Raw genomic sequence first — 15555 nt, forward strand, 5'->3', positions numbered from 1 at the left:
AAATGACCGGATACAGTAGGAGAGACCTAACAAATGCCCTGTAGCAGCAAGATAGTCACCTAACATATGACCTGATACAATATTACACTCACCTTACAAATGACCTGATACAGTGGGACAGTATCTTAACAAATGACCGGATACAGTAGGAGAGACCTAACAAATGCCCTGTAACAGCAGGATTGTCACCTGACATATGACCTCATACAATATTATAGTCACCTCACAAATGACCTGATACAGTGGGTGAGGTGGGGTGAAATTGGGTTTTACGTCGTGCTTGAGATTATTTCGCTTATATGACGACGTGCATGCATGTGTATGTGCATGTGTATGTGCGGCTGCTTGTACTAGCCCAGACTTAAGCTGGTTTTATAGTGCTAGCCCACTGCGATACCATGCCGCAGTGAAGCATGAATACCCCACTCAGACACATTATACTGACTCCGATCCGACCAGTCCTTTTTGTACCCATTAATGCCAAGCGCCAGAGGGGGCCAACAAGTACCATATTTTAACGTCTTTTGGTATGACGCGGCCGGGAATCGAACCCGCGACCTTCCGCTCACCGGGCGGACGCTCTAACCACTAAACCACGGAGGCGGTCAGATACGGTGGGACAGTCACTTAACAAATGACCGGATACAGTAGGAGATACCTAAAAAATGACCTGAAACAGTAGGATAGTCACCTAACATATGACCTGATACAGTTGGACAGTCACGTTACACATGACCTGATGCAGTAAGATAGTCACTTAACAAATGACCGGATACAGTAGGAGATACCTAAAAAATGACCTGAAACAGCAGGATAGTCACCTAGCAAATGACCTGATGCAGTAAGATAGTCACATAACAAATGACCTGATACAGTTGGACAGTCACCTAACAAATGACCTGATACAATAGTACACTCACCTAACAAATGGCTTGATGCAGTATTACAGTAACCTAACAAATGACCTGATACAGTAGGACATTCACCTCACATATGACCTGACACAATATTACAGTCACCTTACATATGAGCTGATACAGTAGGACAGTCACCTTAGCTATGAGAGTGTCACCATAATGTTTAATGTGTTGACAAACGAGACACATCGTGACGTACTGACAAAAAGTTCAAACAGCACAAGCAGTTGTATAGACCAATCCCCAAAGATGAAAATGACAAACATGAAGCATTCGGTCATCCAATATCCTCGCGCGTCCAAGACACAGGTGCACCTTTGTTCTCATGCTCCTTATCAAGTTCATAAAATAAAACTTGCAGAATATCATTTCATTCCTCTACTAGAGCTCTGCAGTGTCCTGGGAGAAACACTGGTGCTGGGTGACGTGTGTACACACGTCAACCGAGCTCATCTCAGGCATGCTCAATTTGGTTGAGGTCTGACGAGCATGCTGGCACTATATCCGCTCTACACCCTGCTGCCTAAGGAATTCCGTGCCAATCCTGGCCCTGTGAGGACAAGCGTTGTCGTCTTGCAGTAAAAGAGGGTCGACCATAAACGCCATGCATAGCTTGCAGGAATGGTACTGCTATAGCAGCCAGAATCTCGAAACGATAACGCTGTCCGGTAAGATTACCGTCGACCACGTGCAGTGGAGTACGTCCAGTGACAGTCCCTTCCCAAACCATGACCGACACCCCGTCAAATCTGTTATGCGTGGCCACAGTTGCATCTGTGACCATAAATCCTCTGCCGACCATCATGAAAGGACAAATTGATTCTGCGAGACCATTGGCGTTGATTCCAGCGGCCATGTCTTCTCCATCTCAAACGCGCCTGGCTGTGACGTGGTGTTGTGGTGGACGAACTGCAGGTCGCCCACAGCGGAGTCCAGCTGCCCTTAAACGACGAACGGTGCGCCTGGATATCCTTACATTGTTAACATTGATGTGTTCTGTTGAGGAATATGTTACGTAACGCAGTGTAAATCATGTGCCTATTATCTGACTGTTGTCACTCTTGAGCGACCTGGTCGACGTGCATATTCCACGGACCCATTGGCTTGAAATATCTGCCCCAATTAACCAGTAGGACTCTGACTCACATTAAAGCGGACAGCAACCTGCTGCTGAGTTTGACCAGGGTCCAACAGGCCTATTGCCTGATCCCTTTCATTTTAAGCTGCGATTTCAAATAGGTACCCGAACAATGAACGACAGTGAAAAAGCATCAATGCTTGTGTATTGTCCCCCACTTTCCATGGATAGAGCGACACACACGTGGAAATCATTGTCATTAAATGGCAGGTGGATTTCTTATCTTGAAAATTTAAATATAAAATGTGACATTTGTAACAAATGTATCGGACGTAAAAAAACGTAATAATGACATTTCAGCGGCCTGATGTGTTTTTATACCGTTAAGAAAGCTTATAAAACATTCAGTTGGTCATATTTCAAAACGAAAAACGAAGATAGTATTTTAGAATCGTATACACGGTGACTATAATGTAAGGACGGTATATATGTATGGATGTGTTGACATTCATGGTATGCATGCAGCAAAGAAACGTTTGCTTTCAAAACCAAATGCAACATTTTGTTCTTACAACGTGGTGTTTTATTAGATGATTGTACCGTTTTGTTATCATTTATTTTCAATCCAAATTGACAGTTATTACAGACATCATTGTATTTTCTGACGAAAAAACATATCGATCAAACAGACCTAAAAGGCAGACCTGGTAAAAGGTTCTGTATGACATTCCTGAAAATCAAAATGCACTTGCATATCATGACAACCCTGTTAATGAAAGTGAGTCCCAAACTCGCCTGAAATCATATTTGTTTTGACACAATCGCCATGCCACATATTACGAAAGGTCAGAGGAACAAAGCTTTGGGACGACTGCAAGTTGGCCAGACTGCATGGAGGGTAACCAATCATTTTAATGTTTATGTTAGGACAATGTACCAACTGCAGGAGCGGTATCAGGCCACCAACAGCATCCAAGACCTTCAGTAACATCACAAAGTCAAGACCGACAGGCCGCAACCATTTGCAGGATCGCTTCACCAGAGCGACTGAAACAGCACGCCAGACCATTGGGACTCACAACAGACCCATTAGTGCCGGTACAGTGCGTCGACGTTTGCGCGGAAGAAACCTCTACTGTCACAGACCATATCATGGTCCTGTTCTCAACGCTCATCACAGCCCAAAACAACTGCAATGGGCAACTCAGCATCGAAATTGGGGAGCATTTCGCGGAGTATGGAGCCAAGTGACTTTTTGGCCTTCGTTAATCGGCTAATTAATTCAATGTAAAGACGACGCAACACAGTCATCGATGCCCATGGAGGCCACACACGATACTGACTTTGTGGTATCTTAATGGTACCATTTTTGGTGATTTTGTTCGTGTGAACTCTAAATGTCATTCGCGGAAATATGTTAGCCATAATTGTCAACTTTGTGCTGAACCTCCGTTTCGATTGCTAATTAGAGCGAATTAAGGTATTTGCTTTAGGGAACCTCTGTCGGTGTGTCGTTTCTTGTGCGGTTCAGTATATGTGTACTTTATATATCATAACTCCACACACGTTTCCCTGTATGTAGTCAGGACGGTACACGTGCACTTGTGTGTATCGTTACGTTATATGTGTAGACATGTATGTACATTGTTGGCACAAAGGATCTGTTTACGAATCAGTCTGTTCTAAGACGGATCTGAGCTACTTACGACTAATGTGACGACTGCCATCAGAGCTGTTTCATGTGCACTTGTGTGTATCGTTACGTTATATGTGTAGACATGTATGTACATTGTTGGCACAAAGGATCTGTTTACGAATCAGTCTGTTCTAAGACGTATCTGAGCTACTTACGACTAATGTGACGACTGCCATCAGAGCTGTTTCATGTGCCGGGGGCCTTAAATGTTGTCAGCGATCATTCAGGGAATTCTCCAGTCAAATACACCCATGTGTTTATACACTGAAAAATATCTACACTTTGTAAAAACAATTAAACAACAACTGTTGATCCTATGATTAATGGCGGTGTCGATTCAGTTTAGCCTGGGGGCATCTTTCCTCATAGCATTGTCTTGAGTGATTGATCAATGGTAAAGAATATCATGAAGCTTTTCATTGTACATTGTGGATGGATTCAGCCGGCTCTGACTGGAAAACCAAATCTCAAACAAACAGAACATTTTCAAGCAAATCAATACACATGACAAAACGTTAATTAGGCCAGTTCACGTCAAGACATTGAGATGAAATATTCTATCCAAGGGAAAATAGTCCACAATCAGTATAAGGGGCGTGATTTGTCAACACAACATTAATTTTGCCTTCTTTCTACAAAAATATTTGAGACCGCTTTGCCAAATACATAAATACTCAACCATATCAGCAGTTCATCCAACAGTTATCAATCGACAAGTGGACAGTGGACATTTCACTATGTTCCATACCTTGTTCAAATGGCCAAAGGGAATCAACGTTCAATGTTTATATACAATATGTGCACGACAAATAACAAGTATAAATCATAGTCAAGGCGATACCATGCACACACATAGTATCTATCCTATCTTTGTCCGTACTTCATAGAATTCATCTCACAAGAACAGATAAGAATATGAATATATATACAACTTCTGTCTCAGTATAAAGTTTTTCATTTTCTCTCCGCTCACTCAAGTTCCGTTTCCCGGTGAACATGTCTATGGAAAGGTCGGAAGTCCTATTAACAACGCCTGTCACAGATTAGGACTACATTCTCGGTAATTGAAGCTTGATCATAACAAGCAATTGTTAAATTGAATCCATGTTCGTGCGTGACCGGAGCAATGGCCGGAACAAGTGTTTTCAAAGTATTTTTAATTAGTGCCTGTAATACATATATGATATGGTTTAGAAATCGTTCAACAATGGCAGGCAAAGACAGTTTCATACATTTCTCACACGTTTGTAAGAAAAGAACAAACACTTTAGTCTAAATAAGATATTAACCAGTGACGTCAATTCATGACTACACACGTTTAAACACCTTTACCACTTATTGTGATCAAGAGAAAATTACCACATGTTTTAGTGAGGTGATCGCGAAGTTCGTGCCCAATTACTGCCAACGTCTGACAAGTTATTGTTCACCTTCACATGTAACGTGGCGACAGTAAGATAGATCTATTGCAGGCCAGGACTATATAAGAGACAATTGATTGAAGCACATCACCACTTGTTCCAGACATCCAAGATGGCATCTCTCGTGGTTGTTCTCCTGCTATTGGCGTGCTCAGTCCAACTGTCCTCCTCGAAACAGGTCCCTGAGGACTCGGTCCAAGAGCTATACGGTGTAGCCAGCAGCTATTCAGAGTGCACCAACATCTACTGGAGAAGACTGCGATATGCCAGAGGCATCGTTTTGGTTGTGAGAAGCGCATGCAGGAAGGATGGGGACACTTTCCGGGCGGCCTTGAACAAACTCCAATGTTCTGACATAACGACTGCCGTCTCTCGATACTGTAGTCGAAGATACATCAGGTTTTGGGCTACCAATTTGGTGTGTCAGTTTGCCAGGAAAGTCAATGAGCGCTGTGAAGAAAGCGATGACAGAAGTCCTTCGTGTAAACTCGCAATGTCTCGAATGCCACGACGATGGCCTAGTATAACGTGTGAACGGTACGAAAGCTATTGCAAAAGCTCCCGGCTCAGTTATTACACAAGATTTCTGTGCCGACTGACCGAACAATTCTATTCCCAATGCTGTGGAGATAGTCCAATGACAGAGCCAACAACAACTACACCTGAACCAACGTCAGCGACAACTGAACCGCCTACAGCACCACCAACCACAACCGAAGTTCCAATGACAGAGCCAACAACAACTACACCCGAACCAACGACAACGACAACAGAGGTCCCCACAATTGAGCCGCCTACAGCCCCACCCACCACGACTCCCTCAGGACCATCCCTGCCAGAAGTGGCGGAAACAACATTCTGTAAGTTTTTTTTTGTCTGTTTGCTATACTTAGAGATTATGTTTTATGCATACTCTAACACGTGCGGCACATATATGTTCGTCGATTGTCCATTCATTGTTTAATAATATGTATGGCTTGGTGCAAAGGACAGGTCCATTTCTTGAAATGATACATATCAGCTGATTTGCATGAATTTATTGTACGATAACTTTAGATCATTCTGATTTCGGCTATTATCCAAATTATGTAGCACTGGTGACTGGTATGTGTTGCTCCTGTAAAAGGTAAAAAGATGTATTGTCAACCAGTGATGTACTATTTTCCATGTGAATTCGCAGTAACCACTTGCCCACAACAATGTGTCCGCAACGATCTGGTCGGTTCGCTGTGTACTGGAGCAACGCTTTCCGAGGAATGTAACAACCTTGAACCTCCGGCGACTGACGGCTCGTACACCTGCTGTTCGGGTTAACAACGGTAAGCCTTATATTGGCATGTTTGTGGGGTTTACACAATTCGAAGTTATCAAAGAAAGTAATAAATCGGCTAGAACATGTTCATGCTTCAAAACACTACCGAGAAAATATGTATCAGTTTCAACAATCAGACGACTGAAATGATGTTATGTATAACAACCAATTATAACGTTTATATATACCATTATCACTCTACTTAACTGTTTATCCTCAAATGGAGTAGTTTCCATTTTGTATTTGTTTCTGAAGTTCATAAGCAAGGTTCAAGTATTACAGATTACGTAGATATTGGAAACGATTAGTGAATGAATATTGCTGACGGACATACACTACAAACAAAAAGTATGTGAACATCCTAAAATTTGATAGTCATATATAAACTTAAACGTGGCGAGGCCATTTATACTCTAAGGTAAATGCAACTTTTTGCGTGCTTAATGGGCACTTTAAACGACATGTTGGAACATGCAGTGAAGCAATTGATTCAATATTCGTTGAGTTTGAGTGAAATGAAACATTGTCAAAACAGCGAAAAACAGGGGTTCTGACACACTAGCACCTTGTTTGATTCAAACGTCCAAACACAACAGCCAAGTGTGTGTGAAAGACAGACTTAAATGCAGCTTGACCTCACCACGATTAAGTTTATATATGACTATCAAATTTTAGGGTGTTCTCATACGTTTTGTTTGTAGTATAATTCAGCCATATTTCACACAGTGTAAGTTTGGTTCTCTTTGGAAAACCATATTTAACCCTATTCCATTTTGAAGTCGTTGAATGGCGATTTACAGCTACATTCGTAATTTAAGGTCATACACGTTCTACAAACTGGAAGTGGTCGATACAAAGCAAGGTGTTAACTGGCAATGTACACAATCATGACGTTCAACGTTTGGATCCCACTTGTTGTTTCATATTTGGTGAAGTGAGTATGGAACATAATTAGGGTTTCTATGTTGCAGAGGATGTCTCCACACTTCCCCCGGACTCAGACTACCACTTTAATTCCACCCTTCAATATTCGATGTATAGCGAAATCATATCTCGGTGTGGAGAGGGTCAAATACGTACGTAAACTGATTGCTGACATCAACTACCCTCGCTGACAGCTAGGTAAAGATTGTGTGGCAACTGTACTGCCACTATTGGCAGTAAACAAGGTAACTGGACAGCAAGGTGGTTGCACACAATTATCAGTTATAATTTGGATTTGATTTCTTCTCCTTGGCCAACCTTTCAAAATGAAGATTAAACTTGTAATGCAGCAGTTGTTTTTTCTTCACTTCATGTTATATAGTGTCCAGTTTATGAAACTGGAAACCAAGACGGCCTTACAGTGTATATGTGTGTTTCCACCATATCAGTTTCCGCATATTGAGACGGTTAAGTCATGGAAGACACTAGACACTACATCGTGATGATTCAGCAATGCGGATAATCAGTTAATGTCATCAACGCGTTCCTGACGCTGTTAGCAAATGACGGCGTATTTCCGAATCTGAGAAATATCCCAGGTACATAAGGTGTACTGCCATAAGAGCTATTCGTGCAGTGTTTAAAACTTATCACAACGTTTTCCTACTCATGACAAAAGTCTTAATTCATGGCTGTTATCTCATGGAGGCAATAAATGCTGGGGGTTCAAATGATGCCATCGATCATTTGATAAAATTTCAAAATATCTACATTTGTAAAATAGGAAAAAAAATAACTCACGTCGTGATAAATACTTGCTTCTTTACTGTTCCACCGTACTATTATGGAAAACACAGGAAATTACATTATCAATCCCTATTGATTAACAAAGTGAATTGTTCTTGCTTCTCACGTTGACGATTACATCAAATTTGAGGACATGGATATGGAGTTGCCGTTATTTTCCTCATACACATCTTTCACAAACTTGAGTTACCTCCGTCATCTGGTGATCTGAGCATTTGGTAGATGCACAAGTACAATGGTACACATCACTCCTCATACCGGGAAGTCATGTTACATCTGTCCTGAAGTGAAATGAAACTCACCTTACCTGTCTGTTGATGCAATAAGAAATTTACTATACCGTTGTTTAATTTCTGTGATCTCATGCAATACGTCCACATCATCTCTGTTCTCGTGCAACGAACCAGTCGTCATTTCATAATACAATAATCCGAACACCTCACTTGTGTCCTGATGCGATGAGCTATCATATTTGTGTTCTGATACATTAACACATTCCCCTAACACCCGTCGTGCTACACAATAACATTGACCTTGTCTGGGCGACCTTAAGTCTGTCCTGATTCAACTTGATATACAATAAGTAAGCCATCTAACCAGCTCCCTGACACAATAAGATGCCCTCCTAACCTCTGTTGCCATCCCTCCTTTGCCCGCGTGCACCTCAACAGTAACCTCACACCCAAGTTACCTGTGGCTTGCTACGATAATTCCAATCCATTTGTCAAATTACAATAGAATAGTCGCCTTAAATGTCCAATTACAATGGGACAGACACCTAACGTATGACCTGTTGCAGTCAGCTAACATATGACCTGATGCAGTATTACAGTCACCTTACAAATGAGCTGATGCAGCATGAGGAAATCTAGACTTGCTTTATTTAGGGCTTTAGCACTGCAGAGAGGGCTACGCAGTAGGGAAAATAATGTTGTTCAGGGACTGTGAGACAGACTATGGTAGTGCATGCATTGGCATGAGTCTTGGTGGGGGAGCGCGTGGGGGTTGGGGAGGAAGGGATATGGAGGGTGTGTGCGTGTGTGCCTCCATCTGTTTTGGAAACAAACGTGTTGCGGCATTTGTTTTGATAAACTACATACTCCTACATATGGAGAGAATGTAAATAAAGTTAACAGGTTGGTTGTGTAGATGACGTTATGCTACATAGCACTGACTCAAGGTAAGACACCTTGGGTTTTTTCTGAGTGGAAAATAAATTTTATAACTATATGACTCTTATACCATTAAGTACGTCAAAAACATCTACCTTTACCATCTTGTGTATTTTGACACTTCTTTTTACGATGCACGATATTAACCTGCTTTGTTATTTAAGCTAATGAACTAATTGCAGTCACTATCATTTTCTATTTTCGACCCTAGACATGAACCAAAATATGTATTGTCAAAACAGGTTTGGGGTAAATTCCGGCGGGTAACTGAAATTTGAGAAAACGTCTGTAAGGCAAAATGTCTGGAATCCGAATAGAAAAGAGGTTATACTAAGTATGTTCATGTTAACACTTTTACAAGAGTATTTTGCTACGAAAATCATTCATACATTGTCATTATTAATTTGAAAATATAGGTAACAATATTTGTGCAGCTACGAAAATCATACAATGGTGAAATAAAATTGGGGACCTGACGGTTCAACTGTCTGTGTTTTTATTGCTATAACCAGTGTCTGCCTTCTATGTCAGTATCAGATTACATAAGGTCAGTTATTTAAAATGTAATCTATTTTCCATAACAAACGATATAACCTACTGACCAGAAAGGCTTAGCAGTCCAACCAATAATACTTATCCCCTCTCTCTTTCTCTCCCACTTTTTCTCTCACACAAACAGACAGAAGCATACACACACACACAACAAAACAAAACAAAACAAAACATAACAAAATCTACCTTTGTTTAACGAGATAAAGAACCACTTTAATAACCGATAACATCCATCTTACAAGTAAACTATTTATTATTAATCATCCTACACTTAATACACAGCATGTTAACTTCTGCTGGACAAAAAACGGCATTTACTAAAGAAAACAGAAGGACCAATGCTCACCCATGGAGCCGATATATGAACCTTTTAAACAGACGCGTTATGCACATGAAGCAAACCTTCTAGCTCTGCGAGGGAAAAATTAGGTCTGCGTCATGTGCATTTGACCAGTAGTGTTAAGCCAGTTTTAACTATGTTTTTCTCTTCTCTACTAATCCGGCAAATCAGGATTATATGCCTGAGTGATCAGCTCGTTAGGTCTATCGGTCTACCTTGCTTATAGACTGGTACACATGTACATACAAAATGAAATCAGATATATACAGTTTCTAAAATTTATTTACATATATGCAACTCTGTAAAATTCAGATGTTACATTACAAATGGAAGCTAGCACAACTTAAGGTTGAAAGAAGCAAAATCTGCATAGTCTATGAGGGACATTTCGTCATTCTGTAGACGTCGTTCTCAGAGCTAAAAGGGTCTCATCCAATCGGACATGTTTCCTTCCCTTTCAGGCTGCATATTGTTTCAATCTCGATTCAGTGGATATTTGTGTTGACTTGGGGAATGTGATGGCTTCGAGGATGTTGGGATGAGCCTTTTAGACGATTTTGTTCAGGCGACTATGGTATCCTTCCAAGTGTTTGTTCGTCCGTGGCCCGATGATTTGGTGGTGGTTCCACAGGCGGGTACAGGTGTGTAGATCACCCACTATCCACTGATTGGTAACGTAGTCTGCAAGGCTTGTGCACCGAGCTTCATCTGGCTTGCTGGCGTTGATGTCAACCCAAATGTTGTCAACTGCCAGGGAGGACCATCGCTGGGATTGATGCCATTGCCAAATTACCATTCCCTTCAGTAGTATCCCGATGAACACTGTTCATAGTATTATGATTAAGTGTTTGAATTGGTGGGCATGAAACGTTAAAGCATTATTGTTTGATTATGGATTTGGGTAAATGTGGTTATAAATCGGTTCATATCGTCTGTCAAGCAGAGGTGTATAGACATAGATGAGTAACGCTGGTTTGAAGGTCTCCATAAGTATAATAAACTAACTTTGTACCGTTCTATAAAACACGAGGCAAGCTTTGAAGTTTACCTGTCGTGTATCTCTCCGATGCTGTAGCCATAAGTTATTAATAGAAGAAGGTAGGAAAAAAGGTTTAAATAGAGAAGAAAGGTTGTGTCCTTTGTGTGTAGTTAGGAACATAGAATCAGAATATCACCTTTGTTTAGTGTGTTCATTTTATGATGGTCGTAGACGCTCTATTATTCCTGCATATTAATATACACATATTTCCGTCATAATTAAAATTTCTCAACAGTTGATTGCATCTGAAAATACCCATATATTATCACTGCTTGGAAAGTATGTATTCCTAGGATTTAAGTTACGATCACGTTTTCTACAGTCACATGTATAATATATATTTCAGGCGCTTCATTATGTTTTACGCTGTATCTTGTACCTGTATAATGGGCAAGTGGCCCCCATACCGTCAATAAACTCATCTCATTAAGTGACAGATGTCATTCTGAACACGGTCCAATGTAGGAAAATACCTACTCATATAGGTAATATCTGATTGATCAGTATTCAATAAGTTAATTAGTCAATCAAGAAATCTCATCTTTAAGCCACTTAACAAACACCAATCAGTCCTGCGAACATCAAAGGAAAAAGGTCTGCCTCGTGTGAATAGTTTGAAACCTAAACGTCTGCGTCGTGTGCAAGACACTAAATAGACATTATGTGTGGGGCAAGAAAGGCGCACACGTTAATAGTCTGTGTAGCCCTTTAAAGTGTAGGTGCTCAGTCATGGGTATCACTTCACCATGTGTTTCTAGTTATCTCAGTGCATTATGGCGTGGTCGGACGCGCCAACGAGCCCGGTTAAAAATTTGCTACATTCCATTTAGACATTACCAAATATTTACGCGTGTATTAAATATATGACAAACCTAACCCTGGTCATACAAGATTTCAAGGGTACTGAAATCCATGTCCTTCATTGACAACATTTACGTTTATTACACGTTAGAAAACACACGAAAACAATGGCCAGATTTACACACCTGTAAAACCCATGTAAATACAGAGTTGAATGTTCAAATATTTAAACACCTATTTAAACGTGTGTAAATCTGACAGCCAGATGATACGTAGATTTCAAACGTTGTTCATATGGCCGCCGGATGACACGTTTATTTACTAACGTTAGAACTTTTGGGTAATACAGTCATTTCGTGTGGTGAATGAAGAAGCAGTCCATCATATGTTAACTAAACAAACAAAGGACAAGTCACTAAAACAATTTTAATCCATTGTGATCAATGGGTGACGCTACGTAACCATTCGTGTTCATTTCGTGACTGGGTCAACTGCTCGCCTACATTTACAATTTTAACAGTGATTTCACTTCTCATTTCATTAGTTTCGGATTTGATCATACATTTCACATTCCCGATTATTCTGTCTTCCGTGGCTGTCAATCTTTGATCAAAATGATCAGTTAGTTGAGTAACAGCATGGAATGCATCGCCAATAGTTTTCGACCCACCTCCATTACAGTTAGAAAAAGATTTTTCCAGATTCAACACTTGATAGGTTTTTGCTTCTTGTTTATCGCGTTCTTCCACGGCGTCGTCTTCGGTGAGAGATCTCTAGTTTGGTCAGGTCTCGATTACGGAGCAAGCATATTAGGGACAAGTCAGTATTCGTGTATTAAAACGGTAGAAAACAGAGCTAAGTGTTTTTTGCTGTAAGTAGACTTTACATACAACTCAAGACTATGGACCAGCGACGTGCGACACATCGGATCTGGCTCTGGTCTGAGCAGTGCGCGGTAAGGAGAAAACGACTCTGGTCTCAGCAGTGTGCGGTAAGGAGAAAACGACTCTGGTCTCAGCAGTGCGCGGTAAGGAGAAAACGACTCTGGTCTCAGCAGTGCGCGGTAAGGAGAAAACGATTCTGGTCTCAGCAGTGCGCGGTAAGGAGAAAACGACTCTGGTCTCAGCAGTGGGCGGTAAGAAGAAAACGACTCTGGTCTCAGCAGTGCGCGGTAAGGAGGAACGAAAACGGGTACTTCGAGTTAGACAGAAGAACGCGGATCTCGGCCTGCTACACACGTATTGTGCCTGACATGTAGCGAATAGTGTGGAAAGTAAAGTGCTACAGGAATTGAAAAGTGAAAGACGGTAATAACACAGCCCCAGAGTGCGGCAGGCAGGTCGGGGAGGAAACAAAGTTAAACTAAGATTGTACGCCCGCTTCAAGGACTCGTATGTGACAGAATTGTATGTTACCGTATCCATCCCCAGATCACACACAAGTGCACTGGCCAAGTTTAGGAGTGGAGTTGCACCGCTTAGAATAGAGACCGGCCGACATAGCAACACGCCACCTGATGAAAGAACATGTTTTATATGAAAAGAAGCTGTAGAAGATGAATGCCATGTTCTCTTACGATGTCCGCTGTACGACTGTATCAGATTCGAGTTGATTAGCCGCTATGAAGTGATGAAAAGAAAACCAAGTTCTATGGATAGTCAGCTTCTTTATAGCAATATGTGCGACGTTTCGGTGTAGGTACTAACGGTGCCTTCCTAGGAAGACGATCTTTGTTGTAATAATGTTGTAAAAAGCAGATACGTCACATGTACATACGAACATCAAGGGGTGGTAGATACCTTTGTATGGATAGTTTTATGTACCGAGTGGGCAAGAGAAAACTGGACTGGATATCATGGACGTGTGTGGAGAACTGAAGAACTGTCAGTCCACAGTTTCTACCGTGAATTACACCATCACCAAACACCCACATGCTCACAACCAAGAAAGAGATGAAACAATTGTTCAAGTGAGTTGAAACTACAGTTATATACTTTATTGAACCTTGATAAACTACATTATATTAATCTTTTCTACATTCAAAACTCGTTCATGATAGTTTTAATTCATTTAATTGTTCACCCTGTTTTTCCATGTAAGTAGAGGCATTCACATAAGCTATATATTTATTGGAATATGTTTTTATATGCCGTCTCTTTTTCTCCAAAGGTTCGATCGACTATTGAGGATTTGAAGGCGAAGGCCAAGACGTCCCTTGCTCCAATGCCGTCCCTGTACAACGAGGGAGTGAAAACCTTCCCACCCATGCTTAAGTTCCGGAGGGAACCAGACGAGATTCTTGAGAGGCATTTAGAAGTTGGTGAATATATAAGACGAGTATATGGATAGCAACTTCTTGTTTATTGTGTATCACAACGTTTCTGGGCTACTTCTTGCCCCTTCTTGAGGTGATTTGAAGAAGGGGCAACAAGTAGCCCAGAAACGTTGTGATATACAATAAACAAGACGTTGCTATCCATATACTCGTCTTATAGATAGATGCCGGAGAGCAGTTTGTTTTCAGCAATGATGGAGAGGATGATAAAATACTCAGCACATCAGCCAACCTGCGTCGACTATGTGAAGCCGAGAACATCTATGCTGATGGAACCTTCTACCGGGCAGAGACAACCGCCAAAAAGGAGGAAATAATATGTCGACATAGACCGCAAGTTGCTGGCTCTGCAACACCGACTCCAGACGGACGTCTTCCACTACGCTGACGCCGTCTCACATCCGTTGAAGCTGTCCTGAATTTTATATCAAATTTGTCATTTAACTAAATTTATCGATAGGCATGTATTGTATATGTTTTTTATGTTATTTATGTATTTTTTTAATTATTTAAATGAAATGTGACATGTTAATTCATAATGTTTTTTACAAATAAGTATTTCTGTACAATTATAGAAAAAACATGTATGTATGTAATGGCAATGACGAACATGTAATAAATTTCTGGAATATTTCGTTTCGTGTACTTTTCCATGTACGTATTTACTCTTGCAATCACAAGAAACATCTTTTGTTCTCCAACTTCGACCACAGCGATAGTCCTTCCACGTTGATTGCTGTGTTTTTACGAGTCGCCTTCCTGTGAATAAACCGTACTAACACCGTTATAAGCATGTGAAGTGTTGATGGAAAACTTCTCTGAACGCCAGTGTAGAGCGTGCCAGTTTTTCTACTTTGAAAACACTGTGATATTTCCCTTACCTGCCCAAACCCGAGCTTCTATTTTAAAACCTAGAAATTCGTTCCTTTATCATTTCAGTTGTTTTATGTATATATATGTATATATCTTATTTCTTGTGATAGTGTTTATGTGTAATTGTACTCTGTATTTTCAGTTATAACATTATACAAATATTATTTTATGTACATGTATTCTATACGCCCTTTGTGTATCATAATTCTGTACAGAGTGGCTCGTTGCATTTTTAAACACATTTTATCAATGTATATCGCTGTATTTTTATATTTTAATGTGATGAGG

This window comes from Haliotis rubra, unplaced genomic scaffold (assembly GCF_003918875.1).
Source record: "Haliotis rubra isolate DU_JTF1 unplaced genomic scaffold, ASM391887v1 Scf1446, whole genome shotgun sequence".
NCBI classification, from domain to species: domain Eukaryota; kingdom Metazoa; phylum Mollusca; class Gastropoda; order Lepetellida; family Haliotidae; genus Haliotis; species Haliotis rubra.